Below are 26,489 nucleotides of genomic sequence, written 5' to 3' on the forward strand. Positions count from 1 at the left end.
CAAACTTAAACTAAAATAACTTCCTTTTCTCCTGTAAATAATTCTTACCTTGTTTCTAGGAATATGAGGGGAAATAAAAACCAAACAAACATGCAAATGCTACTGTCAGCATTGCCACAATACAGATAGACTTGTGCAAATTTTTACCACTAGGTGTTGCCCTTATACATAGAGGAGCAGCAAAATTCATCCCATAACATTGCCTAGAGGATTATATGATAGCAGCATGCAAAATTCCACCCCTCCTTTGCCCAAATGGCCATAGCAGCATGGGGGGAACGACTAACCTTTGAAGCGTTGTGGGAGTACCTCCAAATCTAGTATCACAGCTCCTCCGGTTTAAGGCTCCTGGGCTTCCATTCTTTGTAGAGGGAGAAAACAGGAGGCAATGAGTGATGGAAAATTTTTTCTCCATGCCTTAAGGCAGTGAGTTCTCAACAGGGAGATTAGAGATGATTTAGAATTTAAGCTCTTTGGGGCAAGGACTGTCTCTCACTATATGTTTGCTTAGCATAATGGGGCTCTGATCATGCTCTGATCCTTTACTAAAAAAGAAAAGGAGTACTTGTGGCACCTTAGAGACTAAAAAATTTATTTTGAGCATAAGCTTTCATGAGCTACAGCTCACTTCATTGGATGCACCACAAGGTGCCACAAGTACTCCTTTTCTTTTTTGTGAATACAGACTAACACGGCTGCTACTCTGAAACCTGATCCTTTATTGTAATAATCATCATAATAAATATAATATGGTCACAGATTGCTCCATCGCTGGTGTTGCAGGGGCTTGATGGTTGTGGAGAGTTCACATGGCAAGGTGACCAACCCTTGCCTGATCCTTGCTTTCCTAATGCCTCCCTGCTCTGTTCCCTCTATACCAGAAGGCATAAAAGTCCTCCTCTTTGGGACTGGGGCTCAAACATCTCTCTCACTTTCCCCTTCCTGCAACATTGTGTGCATGTGTCTGTGGGGCGAGGTTAATCTATGCCAGCATCCTGTGTGAGGAATACCTAGGATATAGTGTAGCTATTTTTGAGTATATTTGACGTTACTGAGTGAGTCATAACCCACCAGTGATGATCTGCTTCCTGGACACAATTCTGTCAACAGGGGAGAGATTCAGGAAATGTTGGATTCTCTTCTGGTTCAACTGTCAGTGCCTGGTGCATATCACTAATAGGAAGCCAGGTAAATCTCCCAGGCTCATGAGGCTTAAGTATGCAGTTTTACTGACTTACCTCAAAGTTAACATTATTTTAATGCTGAGCACATGCTGGGTATTAACAAAGACTTTGTTTCATTCTTGGACAGACAGATGTCTGCGCCTTAGTGTCGTTTGCCTGGAGCCAGATGGAATCCTGCCAAGATGCCGCTAGTCCTGTGTAGCCTTGACACCTGACTGCTCTTATGCTGTCAGAAACATCAGCAGTTCACAGGACTTTGAGAACTTACATTGCTGGGTTTTCTGACTTCTTGTCATTCTGTTCTGTCCCTGATGTGGCCTGTGCCTGAGGAGTAGGTTTCTGTTTTTCTAGGGTGCTCGTATAATCGGGGATCTCCCCATCAATGGTGTTCAAGTGCTTTGCTGATGTCTCATTTTGGGACCAAATGATGTATTTTCCCAAACCTGGCAGTCTTTTTAAGTGTGCAGACTTCTGCAGGATTTGGCAGGATCTGAAGTCTTCATATGGATCAGTGTCTATCAATTACTGTACAGGCTGATGGTCTTTGCTTATAGCTTTTCAGAATACTGATGGCTCTGAAAATGTGATCTTTAAGGTAGGATTAGCAGTAGCCTTCTTCGGAGTTTTTTGGGTTTGAAAACATGTAGCATTGTCCCTGTTCTGCAACCTGGTTTTATGACTGAAGAGGTGGGTAGGTGGTCCAAAATAGTATGTGGGGAGGCAGGAAACTGGATGTTTGTTTGGTTAAAGCTCTGCTCATTACCTTCCTACTTATTTATCCATACCAATCATGCACCTGGAGTATCAAGTTCATCAAGCTGTGCCCAAAGCGTTCAGGTATCATATCTTTAGCATCAGAGTAGTCACTTCTCTGATCATGGTAGGGTTAGGATCCCATACAATCCATCAGCACTCTGAATGCAAGTCCCTTCAATTTATGCGGTGAGCCGACTGGGGTAGCAATAGGTCTGGGGGGCTCTACTCTTTCTTTTCTTTTGTCTTATTTGTTTATACCTGCTTTTTTCTTCATCAGAGTGTGTGGACTAGTGGCCAGTGGAAGGAGTAGATTGCAGGTGGATTTTGCGGCGGAGAAAGACTAGTATTGAAATAAGGAAAGACCAGTTAATTCTGTGCCTCTGCTCCCTAGAGTCAGGTGCTGGGTCTTCCGCAGACCTAATTGTTCGGGGTAGGCTTCCTGGTTAAGGTTAAAAGGGAACATAACGTGTATAGTCATTTCTTCACCCATCCCTGTTTTGGTCTGAAATATTTCTAAAGTGTGTTTGGCAGGAAACCAATAGGCCAACTAGGATTGATGAAGTGAATAGGGAGGCAGCCACACAGGCAGTGGAGATGGGAGTGATCATCTAGAGCTGTGAAAGTTTGTTTTGAGATGGCAGTGTTCCCTCTGTGACACAGGTTTGAACAGGGTTTTTTTTTTATTAGACGTTCAGACTTGGATATAGAAATTTCGGAATAGTTGGCAGGGTGCCTGGGGATCATCCAAACTAATCATTAGCATTCCCTATAATAGGAGGCTGTGGGACCATAAATAGCATATTCTGACTCTAAGCAAAGAGTTCAGAGTATGTAAAGAGTGGTAGCATATGGGGTTGAACCTTTAATGCTTCATGCAAATTTAAAGCACCTTTTGTCAGAGCTTATGTCACTTATGTTGGCACTACATTGGTCCTGTGCAGGAAAAATTCTTCCCTGGCCACTTGAAGCTCGCTAATAGCACCTTTATGCTGCTTGAGCACAAGATACGGGCCAGAATGGAGCCAGAATTGCCCTTCTAGGGTTTAGGTTGTACAGCACCACTGCAGTCCTTATTTAGGATAAAACTTCCAGTGAAATTAATGGGAGTTCTGTCTGAGTAAGGACGGTGGGATTTGGTTTCTGACAGGTAATGGTTAACTGGTTTTCAGCTCCACCTACTGTATTTGTACCGCCTTGAAATGCTGTCAACAAAATTGCATTTTTGTCTGTTATATGTTGCCAGTGATAGAAAACAGGCCAGTCAAGTATATTTTTATAACAGTGTCATTTTGCAAAAAATGCTCACCCTACGTGTCAGGACAGATGACTGCTCAGCTCTCCTCTGAACCTGTGACTAGCAGAGTATTCTAGTGTAACTGCTACAGAAACTGCCTGTCAGGAAAGAGGCAAAGACTCTCACTGATCTAGCAAACTGCTTACAGTAAGTTAAGTATCTGTACTACTAACCGTTCTGCTCAGAAACCCAAGGGTAAACTGTGTCCCCCATCACTTATAGTTACAGAAGAAATATGTATTTAGTTGTATCAGTAGTTCAGCTGCAATGAAGCTTTTAAACAACTGTGTTTATAGTTTTATAACAAATGAGGTTTGAACTATAAATATGATTGATGCACTGGAACAACACCAACTTACAACACTGACCTCAAAGCCACAAACTAAAGGGATTTAGGGCCCAATCCTGGGCAGAGGTTAGCACCTCTGGCAATATACTGAGCACATTCAATCCCCAAAGGAGCCAATAAGGGTGAAGGATATGGAGGTCCCCATAGGAGGTCCTCAGCTCTTTGCGGGATGAGGTCTTAAAGTGACAAATGTTGCTTAGATCAAACCTTAAAACTTATAGCACACACTTTCCGTGCTGTCTTCATGGCAAAACTTTCTTGTCACATTCTCATGAAGAAAGAAAAAAATAAAAGAAAGAAAGGTTAATGCAGAAACATAATTTATATTAAAACCTTTTCAACTTGTGGTGGTCTCTTGTAACCTGAAATTTGCATTCTTTTCCTTCCTGCATTAAAGAAACAAAACAAAACAAAAAGAAAAATGACAGCAAACAGGATTTTTTTTATTTGTACTTTTGTGTGAATTGGCACAGAAAGTATGATGAAGTTAAAATGCAGAGGTTAATTGAAAAATGAGATAAACAAAGCCCCTTGAAGGTCTCAGAATAATTTTGCCTGGCAGCATTGACAGTCGACTACCAGCAGGCACTAAAATCTACTCCAAACTGTTGGAGATAAAAAATTAAAAAAAAAAAAAAAAAAAAAAAAGGAAAAATAAATCCAACACCCCCTAAAGTTAATTGTCTTTCTGTTCCTTCCACCTCATTTCAGCCCAATTATAACTGGGAAAAGTCATTCTGTCTAATTTGCATTAATGCACCTCCATGGAAAAAATAGCTTAGCCAGTGAATTTGATCTTTTTGTAGTTTATTATGGACATATTTAAAATAAAAAAGAAGCCCAGCAGAGCAAATTGCTTTGGAAAATTCATGGATAATGATCTTGATTTCCCCTTATCCCGTACCCCAATTTTTCTTCTGCCACAGAAAATTCTAAGATTTAGTGTTAGACAAGAGTATTTTTCTTCAATATACATTCTTTAATCACAGGATAAAAGATATGGAAATACCTGCTGGAACTCCACTGCATCAGGTCTGGCTAACCACCAGTACTGATTAATAAAGAAGAAAATGTTCTGTGAATTGTGACATCTGTAGCTCTTTCACTATACTTATGTGTTTTTCACAATAGCTTTTAAAAAAACTCCATAAATCCTCCATTCTTTTGTGTTGTTGGAAATAAGTCAAATGCCAGTTCAGCTTCAAATACATTTTAGTGGTGTAAAAGAACTCAAATGATCAGAGAAACCTTAAGTATTTTTGTCTTTAGCTCCCTGTATAAAGCAATGTAGTGTTTTCACAGAAGTGTTTCCATTCATGTTTTAATAAACATGTCCAAGGCGCTCACTTGTCATTGAACCCATTTTACATCTCTTTTCTTATAGAGACAGTGGAGAAAAATAATGTGTTATGCTCTAAATGGTCAGTACATGCACTTGGGCTGCCTCTGCTCAGTGCCATTTATATTAATAGGTACGATTATCCATGCAGGCCTTTGTTTTCAATGCACTGTTTATAGTCCCCATTTGTGCATCTTTCTGGAGTTAAAGTGTTTATAACGATATGGAGCAGCTGGCAACAAACTATTGTTTCTCATTAAAAAGACATGTTTCCTGAGCTTTTGGGGATTCTTTATGCTAAATAGTACATACTGTTGACATTTTGCCCTTTGTTTTCCTTTAGTTCTTTGCTACTGAATATCGATGGTTCAGGGTTAAGCTACCAAGTTCTAAAACAAGAACTGGGAAGCCTGCCGAGACATAAAACCAAGGGCATAGCCACTTTGGGTCATTAAAGATCCCGGGGCACTCTTTGCAAGAGAAAAGGGGTGTTACTCCTTTTGCTCCTGACCAATTCCAGCTAGAGTAGTTGCATTCTGACCTCCTAACCTCTCTGTTTTTTCAGCTGGATAAATTATTGTTCATTTCTCCTCCTAAAAAGCTGTTGTGTTGCTGGCCCAGAATGGCCACTGTGTTCTGCTCTAGATGTGGCTGCATTCCAGGGATGGGTGAGGTAACCCCTAAACTAATATATCGTGCAACACCTAGATACTTCTGTGGGACAGTGTAAGCCAATCAATAATGATGTACAAGAGTTACTGTGGGAAGCTTGGCTTTAATGTGTACTGGTCAGCATTACTAGGTGGGTGCTGCAGAATAATAATGTTTTTGATTAATGAAAAGGAAACTTTTTATACTGGTTTAAAGCTATAATACTTGTGATGTAATAGTCTTGACGGTTATCTAAGAACCCAACATTGCTGGTTCTTTCTCTCACTCTTATATGACTGTAAAACACACGTATCTAAATTAGAAAGCATCTTCTGTGTGAGTGACCATATTTCCCTAAACTGAAAATGGGACACCAGGAGTAGATATAGACCCGTCTATCCCAGTCCTTCTCCCTCTTATTTTTCCCATTTCATCCTCCCTGTCCCACTCTGCTCCTATTTCCCTCCTCCCCTGCCCTCTCCTCCTGCATTGAGAGAATATGAGCTGCCAGGCATCGCTGTCACCCAAGCCCTGCCATGCATGACTGGCCTGAGCCTCCTGGTGTTGCCACTCACCTTAGCCAATGTCACAGACACAGTGCTTAAATTGTGAAGGGACTTGCTGAGTCCTGGCACCTCTAGGTTTGGCTGTTATAGCCCTGCACCTCTGGGCTCCTGGCCAGCAGCCACCGCTTTCTGGCTGCCCAGCTCTGAAGGCAGAGTTGCCATCAGTAGCAGTGTAGAAGTAAGAGTGGCAATACACCATACCATGCCACCCTTATTTCCACACTGCTGCTGGCAGTGGTCTGCCTTCATAGCTGGGCGCCTGGCCAGCCAGTGCTTAATTTGTGCCAGGGCTTGCCAGGCTGAGCCCTGGCACCTCTTTCATTACAGATTATGCAGTGCATGGACATCATGGCTTTTTTGGCAAAACTGGTCATTTGTCCCATTTGCTCTTGCCCAAACATTCCTCTGTGCCCCCTAGGGCAAGAGCAAATAGGACAAATGCCCAGCTTTGCCAAAAAAGTCATGATGTCCGGGGCAGAGCTTAAAAGCGGGACTGTCCTGGTCAAAACGGGACGTATAGTCACCCTACTTCTATGCGATTTGAAGGTGAAAGAAACACAGCTTTAACGGAATAGAAGACTTGTACAAGGACTGTGCAGCAGCCAATAAGAATCAGTTGCTAGTTCACAATCTGGACATTATGAGGCTACACCCAAAAGCTGTTTGGAAGCTAAAGTTGATTCAGAATGCAGCAGATTTCTTGAGAAGTGCATCTAGCTGTGAATGCATTACATACATCTGGGATCTGCATTGCCTCTTAGTCCATTTCTAGACAGAGTTTAAGGTATTGGGTTTGACCATTACATTCCTAAAATATAGACTAGACCTTGAGTAAAGGGCAGATAAATCATTGTTCATTTTTCCTTCTAAAGAGCTGTTGTGCTGCTGGCCTGGAATGGCTACTGCCTTCTGCCATGCTCTCCCAGGAACAATCCTAGGAAGGAATCATAACTCAAAGTCTCAGTTCCTCTCCTGCTCCCCATCTGATCTGGGGGAGGGGAAGAAACTTCATTCCTTGAAAAAGTGCAGCTTCCTTCTCCCCATCGCACCTGGCCTGCCACTCTGACCAGCAAGTAGGAGGCAGAAATAAAGCTCTGCTCATCCCTTGCCTCTCTCTACCCACTTTTATACAGGGTACTCAGTGATCAGAGGTACACTCCTCACTAGACTCCAACCCAAGACCTCGGTAGGATTAATTAGCTAAACGTGTATGTGTATGTGGTGACGGTGGTGGTGGTAGTGTCAGAAGTGGTATCTGACTTGTATTGAGCAGGGCCCTGGGCCATGTTCCCTTCCTTAACTGAGCATGACAAGTGACATATTAACAGGAGTGTTTGTATGTAATGTGACGGCACAAGACCAGATGGCTATAGAAAAGTAGTCTTATTGGGATCCGGGAAGTGGGTGGGCGAAGCCCGTCCACTGCTAAAGGATCCCCCCCAGCCTAAAAGGGGGATTCACAGGACCTAGATACCCAAAAAATTCCAGGGGACAACTAATGAAATAACAGGGACAGGAGCGTGGTCAAAGGGTCAAACGAAGGGAACCAGACGGGGACACCGAGCAGAGAACCCCGGACAGCGCCCACTGCTCCTCAAAGGCGTCAAGGGAGTCAAAGGATGCCGCCCAGAGGAACTCTGCCATGATGCGTGAACAGACCGAGGATCGGAAATAGGCCCCACAGTCACAAGAGACTCCATCGGCCAACCTCCTCACTCTAGTTTTATAGATGGCCATTTTAGCTAGGGCCAGGAGGAGGTTGACCAGGAGATCCCGTGACTTTGTGGGGCCATGGATAGGGAGTGCATAAATAAGAAGGTGAGGGGAGAAGTGCAACCAAAACCGTAATAAAATATTGGTGAGGAGCCGGAATAGGGGCTGCAGCCTGCACACTCCAAGTATATATGTGCTAGGGTATCCCTCACGCCGCAAAAGGGGCAGGTGTCTGGAATTGAGGTTAAACCGCGCCAAGTACACGCCCGTGCTCACGGCTCCGTGAAGGAGCCGCCAACTGACATCCCCGGCGGGTCTTGGAACAAAGGTGGAATATAGCCTGGCCCACTGGGGCTCCTCACCCTCCAAAGGTGGCAGGAGATCCCGCCATTTTGTATCCGGGAGGGACACGAGGGTGAGGGCGTGAAGGGTGTGGAGCACGAGCGTGTATAGATGTTTTCTTAGCGCGGTTTGAAAGCAGACCGGCTGCATCTCATGCAGTCGGCTTACAGTGAAGGGGTAAGGAGGTCAGATGGGTCCATGGGGCAGGGGTCCAATAAAAGGTAGAGGGGCCTGGGGTAGCGGGTGGGCAGGGCGTGCCCTCGTGCAGGACCCAGTCGAGATAAACCTGAGCAGCGGACTGGAAAGCGGCCTTCACCTCCTGAAGTATGCACCAGGGAGTACAAGGTCTGGAAAGCCCCATGTGCTGAGCGAGCATCAGGGGATCCAGCCAGTCTCCCCGGTTATAATCCAGGAGGTCTCCGACTCTTGTGACCTCTGCCAGGATCAACCTCTGGCGCGCTGAGCGGGACTCCGCCACCTGCACACGATTGCTGGGGGGGGATGTAGCAGGGGCTCCGCAAGGAAATCTGCCCCCTTGGTGGCCGCCACGGATCTGGTCGTTGAAAAGAGTTTCCAGGTCTGGAGGAGGTCCTGGTAGAAGACCGGCAGCCCGGAGAGGTCTCACGGAAGACCTCTCGGATGGAGATAAAGGAGCTGCCGGTCGTATCGGAGCCCTTGGAAGCGGCGCAGGAAGGCGTGCGCCAGTATGCTCCACACCGGACTACCTGCACCATAAAGGAGCCTCTGCAGGGTCTGGAGGCGGAAGACATGGACCTGAGTGAGCAGAAATTTTAGGCCCTGCCCTCCCTCCTCCACAGGTAGATGGAGAACCCCTGCAGGGACCCAGTGCAGTCCTGACCAAAAGAACTCCAGAATCGATGTCCGGAGGTTGGCCAGGAAACCCGGGGCCGGGACCAGGGTGTTGAGCCGGTACCAGAGCATGGACAGGACTAGTTGATTAAGCACCAGTGCTCTCCCTCGAAGGGAGAGGCACCGGAGTAGTCCTGTCCATTTCCGGAGCCGCTCTATCACCCCGCCCTCTAAATTCTGCCAGTTCTCCGGCGGAGAGGGATGCGTGGCCGAAAGGTAAATGCCCAGATAGAGCAGCGGACCCGTGCTCCACCGGATGGCCTGAAGCGCGGGTGGGAGGGAGCTCGCCTGCCACCAGTCCCCTACCACCAAGCCAGAGCTCTTGACCCAGTTGACCCGCGCGGAGGAGGCTGCCGAATAGATGGCCTGGCAAGCCTCCACCCGCGCCAAGTCGCCCGGGTCCTGGACCACGAGGAGCACGTCATCAGCGTATGCCGACAGGACCAGCCACAGCTCCAGCTCCCGCATCACCAACCCTGTCAACCTCCTTCAGAGGAGACGGAGGAAGGGCTCGATCACCAGAGGGTACAGCTGGCCCAAGAGGGGGTACCCCTGCCATACTCCTTGCCCGAAGCTGACCAGTTCGGTCAGGGTCCAGTTGAGCCTGACCAAACACTCTGCGGAGGCATACAGCGCCCGGAGAAAACCCACAAACTGGGGTCCGAAGCCAAACGCTTGCAGAGTGCTCAGGAGATACCTGTGATCCACCCTGTCGAACGCGTTCTCCTGATCTAAGGACAGGAGGGCGAACGACAGACCATCCCTACACCTGAGTTCCAAAAGGTCCCGGACCAGATATAGGTTGTCGAAGATGCTGCGGTCCGGGACGGTGTAGGTCTGGCCTGGGTGGACCATGTCCGCCAGCACAGACCCTAGCCGCAGCGAGATTGCTTTTGCCATGACTTTGTAGTCCGTGCTGAGGAGCGAGACGGGACGCCAATTTCGTAAATTGCGGAGGTCCCCCTTCTTCGGCAATAAGGCCAGCACGGCTCGCCTGCACGAAAGAGGGAGGACCCCGCTCTGCAAAGACTCAGCCCAGACGGTGACAAGGTCTGGGCCGAGGACGTCCCAGAAAACTCCACGGTCAGTCCGTCCATGCCCAGAGATTTATTGGTGGGCATGCGACGGAGGGCTTCTGAGAACTCAGCCAGAGTGAGAGGCAGCTCTAGCCGGTCTTGGTCGCCCGTGCTGACCCTCGGGAGCTCCTCCCAGAGCACTCTGCAAGCGTTAGGATCGGTTGGATTCGGGGAGAAAAGGCTTGCGTAGAAGGCTCTTGCCCTCCCGCAAATCTCCGCCGGATCCATGATGGAGGTGCCATCTTCTTCCAGTAGGAAGATGATATGTTTCTTAGCCCCCCTCTTTTTCTCTAGGGCGTAGAAGAAGCGGGAGCCGCAATCCATCTCCCGAAGGAGACGGATGCAGGATCGAACAAAGGCACCCCGGGCCCGATGGTCCTCGAGGGTCCGGAGCTCCTCCTGCTTCTCCTGGCACGCTCTGCAGAGGGGTGGATCCTCGGGGCTGGCAGCCAGACACCTCTCCAGCTCTAAGATCTCCCGTTCCAACTGCTCTATCGCCGCATCCCTCTGGCGGCTGGTGCCCCGGGTGTAGTCACGGCAGAAGAGCCAGGCGCGCACCTTCCCTAGGTCCCACCACCGCCGCGCTGAGGGAAAGGCACGTCGCTGCCCTCGCCAGGCCAGCCAGAACTCCAAGAAGGATGCCACGAAGCCCGCATCCTCCAGGAAGCTGTTGTTAAAATGCCAATAGGCCGGCCCCGGCCTCTCCGCGCAGAGGGAGGCTGTCATGGTGGCTATATGATGGTCAGAAAATGGGGTTGGCCGGATGCTGGAGGAGTGGGCTCGTGAAAGATGAAAGCGTGATAAATAAATGCGGTCCAACCGGGAGTGGCGCGACCGATGGGCCTCCACCTGGACAAAGGTGAACGTGGAAGTGTCATCCCGGTTGTGGTCGTGCCAGAGGTCCACCAGGGAGTGGTGTTCGACTATCTCCTGGAGGATGGTGGCGGTGGCCGGGCTCTGCTCAGTCCCTGAGCGGTCCCGCTCCTCAAGGGTGATGTTAAAGTCCCCTCCCAGGACCAGGCACTCATGAGGATCCAAGGTGCCGAGGAAGGCGGATGCCTGTTGATAGAATTGTAGCCGCTCCGGGCTCTCTGCCGGGGCATAGATGTTGACGAGTTTGACTAAGAGTCCCTCCATGCGGACCCGGAGGTGCAGCAGGCGGCCCGGCACAGCCTCGGCGATCCCCAGCACCTCGGGCCGTAGGTCGGGGGAGAACTGGGTCGCCACTCCAGCCGTACGAAGTGTGAGATGGCTAAAGTAGACCCTGTCCCCCCAATCCAGCCGCCAGCTGTCTTCGGCGATAGGATCCGTATGGGTCTCCTGCAGGAAAACCACAGAGTACCTCCCCTCTCGAAAGAAGGAGAGCACCTGGGACCTGCGGAGACCCATCCTACAGCCACGGGTGTTCAATGTTGCGATGGTAAAGGGTGCCATAAGGAGGGCTGGGGGGGATCCTCGCCGGCAGGGATGCTCGTGGCTCCCGGCGGGCCGCGCTGCAGTCCGTGACGCACCCCGTAGGTGAGTAAGGAGTCACGGAAGTGGCGGACCCGCTGGTGGGCCGCGGCGCCCTGCCTCCTGGTCCTTTTCCCCTCCCCCATGAGGGCCCTTGTGGCCCTGAGGCTTTGATTAAAGTCCCCCCATCGCTGGAGGGCAAGTTGGACTTTGTTGCGGGAGCCACGGACGTCTTCTAGGAACTCCCGCAACTCCTCTCGCAGCGCATGGGGGGCTGGGGTTATGGTCTGGTTGCTCCCCGATGGGGCCCTTGAAACAGCCCCCTAGCCCAGCGAGATGGGCAGAAAGGGTGCGGACCCCCGGCGGGGTTCTTGATGATGGGTTGACCTGAATGCTGGGGTGATAGGGGGCGGCGGAGGGAGGATAGCAGCCCCTGGTGGGTCGGGACGGGCAAACACAAAGGCCACTCCCTGGGAGTCATCTGTTGGAAAGGGGAAGGAGAGCGGCCCAGCTGGAGATGGGGCCGGGGCATTGGGAGCAGCCCTTGCCATGGAGGGCCTGGTCTTTTTAGTGGGGCCCTTCCCCTTCTTCTTCCCCTGGCCCTTCCCGCCGGCTGGGAGGACTCCCCCCAAATCTGAGGGGGTGATAGACGTGGAAGCAGTGGAGGTAACCCTGGTGCCCGTCGCTGCTGGTGCCCCAGCGGGGGTGATGACAGATGGTTTGGCAGCGGAGGTAGAAGCTTGGGGGGTTGACAGAGGGGCAGGCGGGGAGAGGGAGCTCGGGCTACTGGAGGGGTCTCCCCCGTCTCATCCCCCGCCATCATGAGCAAGGAGGAAAGGGGGACACCAAAAGGAGGAGGGGAGAGGGGAAGCAGGTAGACCACTCCTCCCCGGTAGGCTGCAGGCAGGGGAGGAGGGCGCCAAAAGGGGTGGGCTGGACGGGGGGCAATGAGGGGTTAGGGGTCAGTCACCGACACAAGGTGGAAATTCCGGCTCCTCTTGGTGCACTACGGGGGGGGGGATTCAACAACATTGAGGGTGCAGTGAAGAGGGTTGCAACTAAAATGGGGAATTGCACAAGCGCATGGGAGGGGGCATGGGCACACGGAGCGAGGGGCTAAGCGGTCTGGGGGTAGAACAGGGAAACCAAGGGGCTAGCTTCAGAGGCTGTGGCGGGGCAAAGAAACAAAGGCTGCAGAAGGAAATGGGCGGGGCAGGCAAACAAACTGAAGCTAGTAAGGGGGGCTGGAGCAAAAGAGGAGGCAAAGCAAGTGGCAAATGGGGCAGGTAATAAAAGGCAAAGCTGGAGGGTAGGCAGTCCGGGGGAGCACATGTGCCCATGTGCACTTGCACAAGTCTTTTTTAGCTTGCTGCTGCTTCTGGCTCAAAGGGTGGAAATAGGGCGTGGCAAGCCAAGCAAGCAGCTGAGTCCAGAGGCAGGAGCTGAGGCAGATGGTATACAGCCAGTGGCGGTGGTGGAGGGGGCAGTGGTGGTGGTAGTAGTGGTGGGGGTTGGGGGGACACACAGATGGATGGGGGGGCAGCTCCATGCTACACCCCGTGTCCCTGTAAACACAGTTAAAACCCCCACCACAAGAGCACAGTTTGAAAATTACTCAGTCTTAGGGCCCCCTCCACGGTGGTCTGCAAAGTCTCTAGGTGCTGCCCCACTGGCAGATGATGCTCTTCTTCTCCTCCTCAGGCTTCAGCAGCTCCAGGCAGCAGACTCCGCAGCAGCAGCAGCTCCAGGAACTCCAGGTGGTGATACAGGCAGGCAGAAAGGACCCCTCTCAGAGGGTGGTGCTGGTGGTGGTATCCACAACAGCAGTGGCTGGGGTCCTTCACTCCTCCTCTCTGGGGAGTGGGCTAGCAGCCCCCCCCCGGGGTTGCAGTTGGAGCAGTAGCAGCACCTGAGAGTGGGGGGTCCAGCAGCCAAGTAGCAGAGAAGGGGGGGGTGTTTGTCCCAGCCAGGGGAGCAGCTGGAGCAGCAGGGAGAGCTTAGGGCCTAGCAGCAGCAGGAGTAGCAGCTTCCCACCTCCCTTCAAGCTAGAAGGCTATGGGAGAGCAGTCTTATTGGGATCCGGGAAGTGGGCGGGCGAAGCCCGTCCACTGCTAAAGGATCCCCCCAGCCTAAAAGGGGGATCCACAGGACCTAGATGCCCAAAAAATTCCGGGGGACAACTAATAAAATAACAGGGACAGGAGTGCGGTCAAAGGGTCAAAAGAAGGGAACCGGACGGGGACACTGAGCAGAGAACCCCGGACAGCGCCCACTGCTCCTCAAAGGCGTCAAGGGAGTCAGAGGACGCCGCCCAGAGAAACTCTGCCCGGATACGTGAACGGACCGAGGATCGGAAATAGGCCCTACAGTCACAGGAGACTCCATCGGCCAACCTCCTCACTTTGGTTTTGTAGATGGCCATTTTAGCTAGGGCCAGGAGGAGGTTGACCAGGAGATCCCGTGACTTTGTGGGGCCACGGATAGGGAGTGCATAAATGAGAAGGTGAGGGGAGAAGTGCAACCAAAAACGTAATAAGATATTGGTGAGGAGCCGGAATAGGGGCTGCAGCCTGGCACACTCCAGGTAGACATGTGCCAGGGTATCCCTCACGCCGCAAAAGGGGCAGGTGTCTGGGATTGTGGTGAACCGCGCCAAGTACACGCCCGTGCTCACGGCTCCGTGAAGGAGTCGCCAACTGACATCCCCGGCGGGCTTTGGGACTAAGATGGAATATAGGATGGCCCACCGGGGCTCCTCACCCTCCCAAGGTGGCAGGAGGTCCCGCCATTTTGTATCAGGGCGGGACACGAGGGTACGGGCGTGAAGGGTGTGGAGCACGAGCGTGTAGAGATGTTTTCTTGGCGCGGTTTGAAAACAGACCGGCTGCATCTCGTGCAGCCGGCTTCTAGTGAAGGGATCGATTGGGTCCACGGGGCAGGGGTCCAATTAAAAGGTCCGGCGGGCCTGGGGTAGTGGGTGGGCGGGGCGTGCCCTCGTGCAGGACCCGGTCGAGATAAACCCGAGCAGCGGGCGGCAAAGCGGCCTTCACCTCCTGAAGTATGCGTCGGGGAGTACAAGGTCTGGAAAGCCCCATGCGCTGAGCGAAGGTTAGGGGATCCAGCCAGTCTCCCCGGTCATAGTCCAGGAGGTCTCCGACTCTTGTGACCTCTGCCAGGACCAACCTCTGGTGCACCGAGCGGGACTCCGCCACCTGCAAACGGAGCTGGGGGTTGTGTAGCAGGGGCTCCGCGAGGAGATCTGCCCCCTCAGTGGCCGCCACGGACCTGCTTGTTGTAAAGAGTTTCCAGGTCCGGAGGAGGTCCTGGTAGAAGACCGGCAGCCCGGAGAGGTCTCGCGGAAGACCTCTCGGATGGAGATAAAGGAGCTGCCGGTCGTATCGGAGCCCTCGGAAGCGGCGCAGGAAGGCGTGCGCCAGTATGCTCCACGCCGGACTACCTGCACCATAAAGGAGCCTCTGCAGGGTCTGGAGGCAGAAGACATGGACCTGAGTAAGCAGACATTTGAGGCCCTGCCCTCCCTCCTCCACAGGTAGATGGAGAACCCCTGCAGGGACCCAGTGCAGTCCTGACCAAAAGAACTCCAGAATCGATGTCCGCAGGTTGGTCAGGAAAGCCGGGGCCGGGACCAGGGTGTTGAGCCGGTACCAAAGCATGGACAGGACTAGTTGATTAAGCACCAGTGCTCTCCCTCGAAGGGAGAGGCACCGGAGTAGTCCTGTCCATTTCCGGAGCCGCTCTATCACCCCGCCCTCTAAATTCTGCCAGTTCTCCGGCGGAGAGGGATGCGTGGCAGAAAGGTAAACGCCCAGATAGAGCAGCGGACCCGTGCTCCACCGGATGGCTTGAAGCGCGGGTGGGAGGGAGCTCGCCTGCCGCCAGTCCCCTACCACCAAGCCAGAGCTCTTGACCCAGTTGACCCGTGCAGAGGAGGCTGCTGAATAGATGGCCTGGCAAGCCTCCACCCGTACCAAGTCGCCCGGGTCCTGGACCATGAGGAGCACGTCATCAGCGTACACCGACAGGACCAGCCACAGCTCCGGCTCCCTCAGCAGCAACCCTGTCAACCTTCTTCGGAGGAGACAGAGGAATTGCTCGATCGCCAGAGCGTACAGCTGGCTTGAGAGGGGGCACCCCTGCCGTACTCCTCGCCTGAAGTTGACCTGTTCGGTCAGGGTCCAGTTGAGCCTTACCAGACACTCTGCGGAAGCGTACAGCACCCGGAGAAAGTTCACAAACCTGGGTCCGAAGCCAAATGCCTGCAGAGTGCTCAGGAGATACCCGTGATCCATCCTGTCGAACGCCTTCTCCTGATCTAAGGACAGGAGGGCGAACGACAGACCATCCCTACACCCAAGTTCCAATAGGTCCCGGACCAGATATAGGTTGTCGAAGATGCTGCAGCCCGGGACGGTGTAGGTCTGGTCTGGGTGGACCACGTCCGCCAGCACGGACCCTAGCCTCAGGGAGACGGCTTTTGCCACGATTTTGTAGTCCGTGCTGAGGAGCGAGACGGGACGCCAATTTCGTAAATCGCGGAGGTCCCCCTTCTTCGGCAATAAGGCCAGCACGGCTCGCCTGCACGAAAGAGGGAGGACCCCGCTCTGAAAAGACTCGGCCCCGATAGTGACTAGGTCTGGGCCCAGGATGTCCCAGAACACGCGGTAGAACTCCAAGGTCAGCCCGTCCATGCCCGGAGAGGGGCGGTTTCGGGCGCCGTGCAGCCAGGGGCGTCGGCGATGACGGGGCCGGTGCCCTGCCGGGGCTCGGGGGTCCTGGATTCCCCTCCTTCCCGGGCCAGGGGGCAGTCGTGCCCCATCGCCCGGCAGAGGTAGCACCGTGCCTCCCCCGTGGAATAATGCACCCTGTAACGGGTCCCCTGGTAGGGGACTAGGAAGGACCCCTTGAGTGCCTCTCCGTCGCGCGCCACCGGCGGCAGTTGAAGCTGCACTTGCCGGCGGAACGAGAGGACGTGACGGAGGGCGGGGTCTTTGCAGCCCAACGGGAGAGGGCTGATGACAGAGATGGGCTTTCCCAAGGTAGAAAGGGCGGGTAACAGGGCGGCATTGGGGAGAAAGGGAGGGACGGAGGTCAGGACCAGGCAGACGCCCAGGTCCTCTAGCGGCTCTAAAGGGACGAACACGCCCCCCACCGCCAGGCCCTTTTCCACCGCCTCCTGGGCGGCGGCCTCCGATGCTAAGAAGAAGACGACCTTGCCATACATTTTGGAGGCCGCCACAATGGCCGTGGGCCCCACCACCCTCGCCAACGCCCGCACATAGGTCCCCACGTGGGGTGAGGCGGGCACCAGGAGGCAACGGACGCCGTGCTTCCTGGTCATGGTGGGAAAGGGGCCCCGGCTGCTATAGATGGTAGCGGAGGCGGTGGGCTGGAGAAATGATGTAGCGGCAGGCGGGGGGGCTGCCGCCACCTGGGCGTATGCTCTGGGGGCCGGGGGAGGGACACCTGCAGAGCTGGTGGAGGGAACAGCGGGGAGGGCGCCCCAGCTGGAGATGGGGCCGGGGCATCAGGGACAGCCCCTGCCATGGAGGGCCTGGTCTTTTTAGCGTGGCCCTTCCCCTTCTTCTTCCCCTGGCCCTTCCCGCCGGCTGGGGGGGTCCCCCCAAATCTGAGGGGGTGATAGACGTGGAAGCAGTGGAGGTCACCCTGGTGCCTGTCGCTGCTGGTGCCCCAGCGGGGGCGATGGCAGATGGTTTGGCAACGGAGGTAGAAGCTTGGGGGGGTGATTAAGGGGTAGGCGGGGGAGGGGGAGCTCGGGCTACTGGAGGGGTCTCCCCTGCCTCATCCCCCGCCATCATGAGCAAGGAGGAAAGGGGGGACACCAAAAGGAGGAGAGGAGAGGGGAAGCAGGTCAACCACTCCTCCCCGCTAGGCTGCAGTCAGGGGAGGAGGGTGCCAAAAGGGGTGGGCTGGACGGGGGGCAATGAGGGGTTAGGGGTCAGTCACCGACACAAGGTGGAAATTCCGGCTCCTCTTCGTGCACTACGGGAGGGGGGGATTCAACAACATTGAGGGTGCAGTGAAGAGGGTTGCAACTAAAATGGGGAATTGCACAAGCGCATGGGAGGGGACATGGGCACACGGAGTGAGGGGCTAAGCGGTCTGGGGGTAGAACAGGGAAACCAAGGGGCTAGCTTCAGAGGCTGTGGCGGGGCAAAGAAACAAAGGCTGCAGAAGGAAATGGGCGGGGCAGGCAAACAAACTGAAGCTAGTAAGGGGGGCTGGAGCAAAAGAGGAGGCAAAGCAAGTGGCAAATGGGGCAGGTAATAAAGGGCAAAGCTGGAGGGTAGGCAGTCCGGGAGAGCACATGTGCCCATGTGCACTTGCACAAGTCTTTTTTAGCTTGCTGCTGCTTCTGGCCCAAACGGTGGAAATGGGGCGTGGCAAGCCAAGCAAGCAGCTGAGTCCAGAGGCAGGAGCTGAGGCAGATGGTATACAGCCAGTGGGGGTGGTGGAGGGGGCAGCGGTGGTGGTAATAGTGGTGGGGGTTGCGGGGGACACACAGATGGTTCGGGGGGCAGCTCCACACCACACCCCCCGTGTCCCTACAAACACAGTCAAAACCCCCACCACAAGAGCACAGTTTGAAAATTACTCAGTCTTAGGGCCCCCTCCACGGTGGTCTGCAAAGTCTCTAGGTGCTGCCCCACTGGCAGATGATGCTCTTCTTCTCCTCCTCAGGCTTCAGCAGCTCCAGGCAGCGGCCTCTGCAGCAGCAGCAGCTCCAGGAACTCCAGGTGGTGGTCCAGGCAGGCAGAAAGGACCCCTCTCAGGTGGTGGTGCTGGTGGTGGTATCCACAACAGCAGTGGTTGGGGTCCCTCACTCCTCCTCTCTGGGGAGTGGGCTAGCAGCCCCCTCCCCACCCCAGGGCTGCAGTTGGAGCAGTAGCAGCACCCAAGAGTGGGGGGTCCAGCAGCCAAGTAGCAGAGAATGGGGGGTGTCTGGCCCAGCCAGGGGAGCAGCTGGAGCAGCAGGGAGAGCTTAGGGCCTAGCAGCAGCAGGAGTAGCAGCTTCCCACCTCCCTCCAAGCTAGAAGGCTATGGGAGAGCAGTGGGGGGAGAGAGATTCGCTCCAGGCTACGGAAATCCCTGGCACCAGGATCAGTGAATTGGCAGCTGCTCCAGGTCAATTAAGACACCTGGGGTCTATTAAGAACTTTCTAGAAGGCAGGGAGAAGACTATGTTGATTGGGACACCTGAAGCCAATCAGGGACTGGCTGACACTAGTTAAAATCCTCCCAGCCAGTCAGGTGGGGGTGCATGTCAGGAGCTGTGGGAGGAAGTTGCGCTGTTGGAGAGGCTGAGTAGTACACACCATATCAGGCACAAGGAAGGAGGCCCTGAGATAAGGGTGAATTGGAGCTTGAGGAAGTGAGGGCTGCTGTGGGGAAGTAGCCCAGGGAATTGTACATGTTATGTTTCTAAAAGGTCAGCTACCATAGCTGATACTATTAGGGTCCCTGGGCTGGAGCCTGGAATAGAGGGTGGGCCTGGGCTCTCCCCCCCCCCACCTTTGGCCCTTGTTTAATCACTGAGACTGCGGGACACCAGAGACTGTGCAAGGAAGGATAACTTCTCACCTTCCTTGCTGGCTTATGATGAAAATGGCTCAGTAGACTGTGACCCTTGTCTCTAGAGAAAGAAGGGTTACGTGGAGGGTCACAGAGCCTCTGAGGCTAGTGAAATCCGCCAGGAAATGCGGGACTCACGGAGGCAAGGACAGAGCTTTGTCACAGTAAGACTGGGATGTAATTGTTCTGCCCTATTTGGCACCGGTGAGGCCTCAGCTGGAGTACTGTGTCCAGTTTTGGGCACCGCTCTTTAAGAAAGATGTAAACAAATTGGAGAGAGTCCAGAGGAGAGCATAAAAAATAAGAATCTTAGAAAACCTGACCTATGAGGAAAGGTTGAAAGATTTGGGGCATGTATAATCTACAGAAGAGAAGGCTGAGGGAAAACTTGATAACAGTCTTCAAATATGTAAAAGGTTGTTATAAAGGAGACAGTAATCAATTGTTCTCCAGGCCCACTGAGAGTAGCATAAGGAATAATCAGTTTAGTTTGCAGCAAAAGAGATTTGGGTTTGATATTAGGAAAAACTTTCTAACAATAAAGGGTAGTTAAGCCCTGGAATGGGCTACCTAGGGAAGTTATGGAATTCATGTCACTGGAGGTTTTAAAGAGCAGGTTAGACAAACACCTGTCAGGGGTGGTCTAGGTTTACTTGGTCCTTCCTCAACATGGGGGGAGGGGGCTGGATTAGATGACCTCTCAAGGTCCCTTCCACCCTACATTTCTCTTGTTCTATGATCAAGCCCAACACGCTTTGGGATATTCTTTCCCCCTGCTGTATTGCCACAGTTGTGGTAAGCAGAGGTACTTGAGCTGGAGCTCCTTCAGCTCATAAAAGAGGGAGTTGTTGGCAGGGAGTACTCCACGAGGGCTCCTCAACTCAAGGAATCCACTCCCTTCTTAATCCACAATGGTCTTAATTGTCTGGTCTTCAGAACATGCTGCAATTTCGTCTGGTTTCTGAGGAAGATTGAAGCACCTGAGTAATGAACTTGGACAATGTTGCAGGGAGGAGATTGGAATATTTTTCCAACCATGGCTTGTGTCATGCTGCCTGGAGTGGCTCATGACTGAGTGATTTCCTCAGGGAAGACACCCCAAACTCGTGGTATGTTCCATAATTAGATTTCACCAAGCCAGTATCAAATGTGAACTTCCAAAGTACTATGACAGTCTTATACTGGAGTCACAGACAGTCCCCTTATACACCCCAGTCTATCTTGCCATCCGGGCAAACTGGACTATGTCATAAACAGTCACTTACACCAAAAATCACAAAATATTCCAGGTTACTCCCAATCCCAAGAGAACAGACACTCACCCAGGTTGATTTGCATACTAGATCTCACATCCAAGACAATATTGGTAGCCAGTTTTACAGTAAACCTACTGAAGGTTTATTAACTAAGAAAAAGGAATTAGTGTTATTGAGAGGTTAAAGCAGGTAAAATATATTTACAGGTGAGTCACAGTCTATCATTCCAAATGATAGCAGAGATGTAGTAATCTGCCCATTTCACAAAAGTCTCTCAGAGCTACCAGAATAATTCTGGGAATACCGTCTTCTTGTTCAGTTATTCTGCTCTGTTAGAATCCAGACAGTGCAGAGATGAAGAATTTTTCCCTTGTGTCCACACTTATAACTTCTCACAGAAAACAAGCTGACAGGGTCACCACCCATGTGGGGAGTGAGGAATGCATTTATAGTCTTTAATCTCTGATTATCACACACAAGGACCACTTGCCTTCAAATGTGAAAGAATAAGTACTTTCTTGTTAAAGATCTTCATTTGCATTCCACAAGGCTTCTTTCTCATTTGATGAGTTATTTAGTTACAGGGGTATACACAATGTAAATGTTTGCTAGGACATTATAACAGAATACCGATAAGTGAAAACAATGCATATGCAGCATCCCATTAGTTTTCATGAAGTTTAAACACAAAGTCCATTCTTATACATTTAACTATTACTTTGATCTATATTAGTACACAAGAGAATTGGCCTGGCTTTCAGCTATGCATTTGTAAGTATTCAGTGAGACCTGAGGCTTTGGCACCTGGTCTGCCAGCATCAAAGCTTGTTTATGGAATGCATTACTACCATAGGAGCTGAGTAATCTGCTGGAGTTATTCTCCTGAATGGATTTAAAAAAAATGGCAGGGTACTTATGATCTGCGTTAGGCACTTTTGATATGTGTACAAATCAGAATTTACACGTGTAAATAAATTGAGAGATTTTGCTGCCATTATTATTTTAAATAAAGGACAACAAATGTCTTATGTTTGTAGAACTATTCAAAATTTCCTCCCTTTTCATGATAAACATTTATCCTATGGGCACTTTTTAAATTAATGTTAAGTAACTGATTCATGTTAGAGTATTTGTATTGCAAGGATATTTGTTCTTTTAAGTATTCTGTTTTCCCACAGTTGGTCTCAGTTGCTGAAAATAACAATAGATTAACCTGGTCTTCTATGAAAATTCAGTTTATTGAATCTAATTACATTTTTTGTTGTTCTTTCCTCTTTGTTTTTTACCAACAATTAATATCAAGCTGGTTAACTAAGTTTTGAAAAAAAAGCCTAATATTATTGGCATATTTAAGGCCATTTTCATTTAACCATCGCTCAAACAATCACAGATGCGCTAGCCACAGCCCTCTGTGCTGCCCTACCCGGAGCCCTGCCCAGCTCTTTCTTGCTCACGGGGTTTTCCACTGCGTTGAGAACTTTCCATGACCCTATGCTGCTGGGTGAATATTACTCTTTATTAACTTTGCTTACCGAAGCCCAACTTCTGCTCTCATTTATTTCAGATTTGGGACACAGCGTGATCCATGGTTAGAGCAGTAGACTAAGACTGAAGAGAGCTAGAGTCTCTTCCTGGTTCTGCTACTGACATGTGACCTTGGGCAAGTCATTTCACCTTCTTGTGCTTCTGTTTCCCCTTTGTCTACTTAGATCATATTCTCATTGAGGCAGGATTGTGTTTGTACAGTACCTAGCACAATGGGACCCCACTCTTGGGTGGGATCTTCAGGGATTGTAATAATAATAATTTGCTCTGGAGTAACTGAGAGCAGAATGTCAAGTATCAGAGGGGTAGCCGTGTTAGTAATTACACACTGTAAATGATGCATTTAACTGGATATAAAATAAATATATGTAAAATGGGATAAATATAGAAAGTTTGTGCATTATGCCTAAGGGTGAGTGAAATTTGTAAGGTTGCTAAATCTCAGACAAGAATTTGTTGCGACCATTGCAATCTGCATAGTTTTGCACCCACCTACTTTGCGCTGAACGTGGATTTGACCAACCCTGAAATTCAAAACACTGAAATTCACTTGGTTGTTCTGTTTACAAATAAAATTAAAGCTGTTTGTGAGGTCATATCCTCAGCCAAATATCTGAACAGAGTGAGACATTACAAATAAACAGATTTAAAAGTTAAACACTGGGAACCAGTGTCTAGTATTTCCTGTTTTTCAGAGTTCTACAATTTCCCTGTTGTGCTTGATGACACAACAGCATTTCCAGAACAACAGGCAAATTTTGAGCCCAGATACGTTGGCAGTTTTGTTGGTGGGAAGGTAGGAATACTCCCCCCCCCCCCCCCTGCTTGCAGAGCTGCTGAAGAGATGGAGGTGGAGGCTAATCTAGCACAATGCCTGGAGGGGCTTAGTGGGACTTGATACTTGCCTGGAAGGTGAAGAGTTGAATGATCCATACAACAGTAGATCCCCTCTGGACTTATCCCATCCCTGCACTGCTGCCTTTCATCCCCTGTATGTTGCCATGGAGGAAGTTTGTATAGGAACAGGGATTTGTGGCATGCAGAAGTACATACTCTTATAATCCTCAACACTATTCAATCCCCCAACTACGTGAACCAAGACCACACCGATTCTGCTGCCAAAAAGCCCTTCCCAACCATGGAGGAGAGGGATTATTGATGCTATTAGCTGTTGAAAGAGACACTTGGAGCTTGGGATGGGCCCAAATGAAAACCTTGTATCCAAATGCTGCCCCTGTGTCCCCGCTGCCACTTTCCAACGTTGGTGTATTCCAAAATCCAGATCTGGATCTGCATTTTAAATCTTTGGCTTATCTTTACTTAGAAATCTGGACATGGGACTTGACAGGTAAGAAGGCATTCACTTCACTTTTACACACACATTATAAATTCTAGAAGAGAACATTTCAAATAACTCTGTTCTCACGTGACCTTGACAGTTCCAGGAACTAAGGTTAGATAATGCTATCATATAATCTTCAGTATATGGCACATAATACCAGTGAGACAGTACAGAAGATCTTTTCTTTTTCATGTTTACTTTAGAATGCTCATGGGAGTCTACTATAATCATCAAAGAAAGATAAATTCCATGCCCATGATCATTTCCTAATTAATAGTTGTTATGAAGCAGCATAGAAGGGCATTTTCCAAGTGAGGGTAATTCACCTGCACCAATTTTGTTGTCAAGGGACATCCATATGGATGTCCATATGCAGGAGGGGGCAGGATTTGACCCTGGCATTCTATGAGCTACTATATCACTGAATCCTAAGGTATAACTCTGCCTCTAACATATGAATGTATTCTATGTGCTTTTGAAATTCTGACTATAGTTTTGCTGCATTGCCTGTGGTTGCAAATGGTTTAACTTTACTTGCTGATTCAGTGACCCAGACCAGCCAAGTCTGCTGTTTTTTTTCTGTAAACTGTAGGGTTTTGGCCTTTTCTACAAGGAACCTTGTGGATTTTTTTTTCTAATGCCAAGCTCAAGACTCAATGATAAGAGATTTCATATGAAATCAGAGAGAGATTTGTGTGTCTTAAGAAACAGTCCTGGCATTAAAATAATTCAAAGTCATCTGTTTTCCTGACTTTCATAGTTTAGATTATCTGAATGCAGATAGCCCAGGCTCACTCAGAAGACAGAATTCTAAACAAATAATTATATACAAATTCTATAAGAAAATACTAAGCAAACATTTGTCTTTGTTATTTTAATGGCCATGGTTTTCAGATTTCTCATTTTATCCTATTCACTGTCTACACCTTTTTCTACTCCACGCATTTTCCATCTCTGCTCCTAGGGGCACAGAATGCTGCTCCCAAACAAATGTATCAGACTGCTACCCTGTCAACATTCAAATCCCTCCTCAAGGCCCACTTCTACTGTGGAGCCTTCAATATGTTGGTCACCTAAGAAATACAAGTTAGGAGGACAAAAAAACAACACACAAAAGCTGTTCAGTATGTGGAGTTACTGCTAGGGCGCTGCATCAGATGTTTAACTTTTACATTAATGCAACACTGAAATTACTGTACATCAGCTTTTACAAGTAAACTTTCTGTGAGTATTCTAATTTGCTTGCAGAGTCACCTGAGATCTCAATTAGCTTTAAAACGAAGACATTGAGAAACTTGACACATTAGTCTTGCTCATTCACAACAATACTTCTATGTCATTAAGTCATCTTCAGGTTAGCAATGAAGGTGTGATGCGCATAGTGACAGTAAGGTGGCAAGGAAAGCAATAGCTATAGGAACAATTAAACAATCCAAATTATATATGCTCTAGTGTACTCAATACAAATTTAAAGTTATCAGTGATAAAAATGCATACAAGAAAAAATACAAAAGATATACAATAGTAATTGCAAGTTAATGGAAAGGAAGGAAAGACACTGGGACTTGAGAGTGGTCAGAACCTTGCCGGGAATGTGCTGGGAAGAAGCTCTGTGTCATCAGTGCTGGACCGGTTGGCCTTGTTGTGTAGTATACATTATGCTGCTGCTCCAGTAAGGCCCTGCTACAAAGCTAGCTTTGAGTACCTGCTGTCAGTACCAGAGTCATTCCACACAGGGTTGAGAATACCTCAAACAGATTCTTTACCTTCTCTTTCTTGAGTCTGAATTTCATTCCCAAACCAGAGTGAGTCACTTACTGAAGGGCATGACTTGCACCATTCCTATGCCCCTTCATGAGTACAGTCACTGTAACAATCTACTATCGTTTATAAAATGAGAACATAGTGTGTTTTGTTCCCTTAGTTGGAATTTGTCTATGTGGAACTATGGGTAAGTAGCAGTATAATTCATGAAAATAAGGCTGACCAGAGCTGACTTTTTCCCCTTTTCTGCTACACAAAGAGTGTTACCCAGGGTTATCTGAATTCAAAACTATGGTAACTTATATTTTCCCCTCTCCAGGTGGTTTCAGGAATCGAAGGGGCCACAGCTCTTCCATCTGATAAATGATTGATACAAACAAGAGTGCTTTCACTCAAAGATCCTTTTTTTATTGAGTCTAAAGCACACATATAAAATAGCAATAGTCTAGAGCAACCCAGATATAGTTACTCAAAGTCTATACAAGATAGCGTTAAGTGGTCAGAAGCAGGTTTTTGGTGGCCAGCCTTCCTCCTAGACGCTGGGGAGTTGGATGTCATCCTCCTAGCTCATAGAAAAACCTCCTCAAACTTCTCCAAATTACACATTCTAAGTGATCTTCTTATAGGTTGCTCAAAACAAAGCAAATAACTCAACCCTTTGCAAACTAACAATTTTCCTAGCATCAGCAAGCAGCTCCTAGTCATAACATCAGCAAAACTCATAATCAGGAACACCAAGAGCCAAGGTCAGCTATCCACACTTCTGCTTATTCTCATGATTCTTCCAATTTTACTCTCCATCCTTATCTGCAAAACTGTAGCTGCAGCTATTTCGTATGCTTATGCAAAGCTCAAGTTATTTCAAATTATGTGGTGTTTTTGCTTCCAGTTAATGGAGTCTGAGAGCACAAAATGTCTGAGATTATGTCAAGTGAATTTCTCTCATAACAGGAGCAGAGAGTTCCATAGCTCTAAGACTAAGAGCTCCCATGCAAAATGGGGAAAATTATACCTATCCACCTATATAAAACGCTTTGAATTCTCTAGACAAGAGGTGGTATCTAAATTCTAAGTAGTATTATAATGCCAAATTATAATACTTAGGGGTGTCTTAGAATCATAGAATATTAGGGTTGGAAGGAACCTCAGGAGGTCATCTAGTTCACCCCCTGCTCAAAGCAGGACCTAATCCCCAACTAAATCAGTCTTGTTTATATAATTGCCAGTTAATGGGTCAGTTATTAAAATGGTTGATTTTGTACAAGTTTATGACCATTCATGTTTTAGTCTTTCAGTCTAACAGCTCTATCTTGATGTTCTTCAAAATAAAAATCCAGAAGAAACATTATTAAACTGAGCTCCTTGGAGCAGGGACTATC

General features: G+C 49.7%; 1 long non-coding RNA gene across 1 annotated transcript in view; it reads left to right on the forward strand.

Moving 5' to 3' along the window:
• LOC122458995 overlaps positions 1-22,337 on the forward strand; it is a 76,438-nt gene extending 54,101 nt beyond the window's left edge. The window contains exons 4-6 of the long non-coding RNA XR_006279393.1: positions 4,573-5,724; positions 20,140-20,312; positions 22,024-22,337. This is a non-coding gene — a long non-coding RNA (uncharacterized LOC122458995). The remainder of the gene's footprint in view (positions 1-4,572; positions 5,725-20,139; positions 20,313-22,023) is intronic.
• Positions 22,338-26,489: the final 4,152 nt, after the last annotated feature.

Source organism: Dermochelys coriacea, chromosome 2, assembly GCF_009764565.3.
Source record: "Dermochelys coriacea isolate rDerCor1 chromosome 2, rDerCor1.pri.v4, whole genome shotgun sequence".
In the NCBI taxonomy this organism is placed as follows: Eukaryota; Metazoa; Chordata; order Testudines; family Dermochelyidae; genus Dermochelys; species Dermochelys coriacea.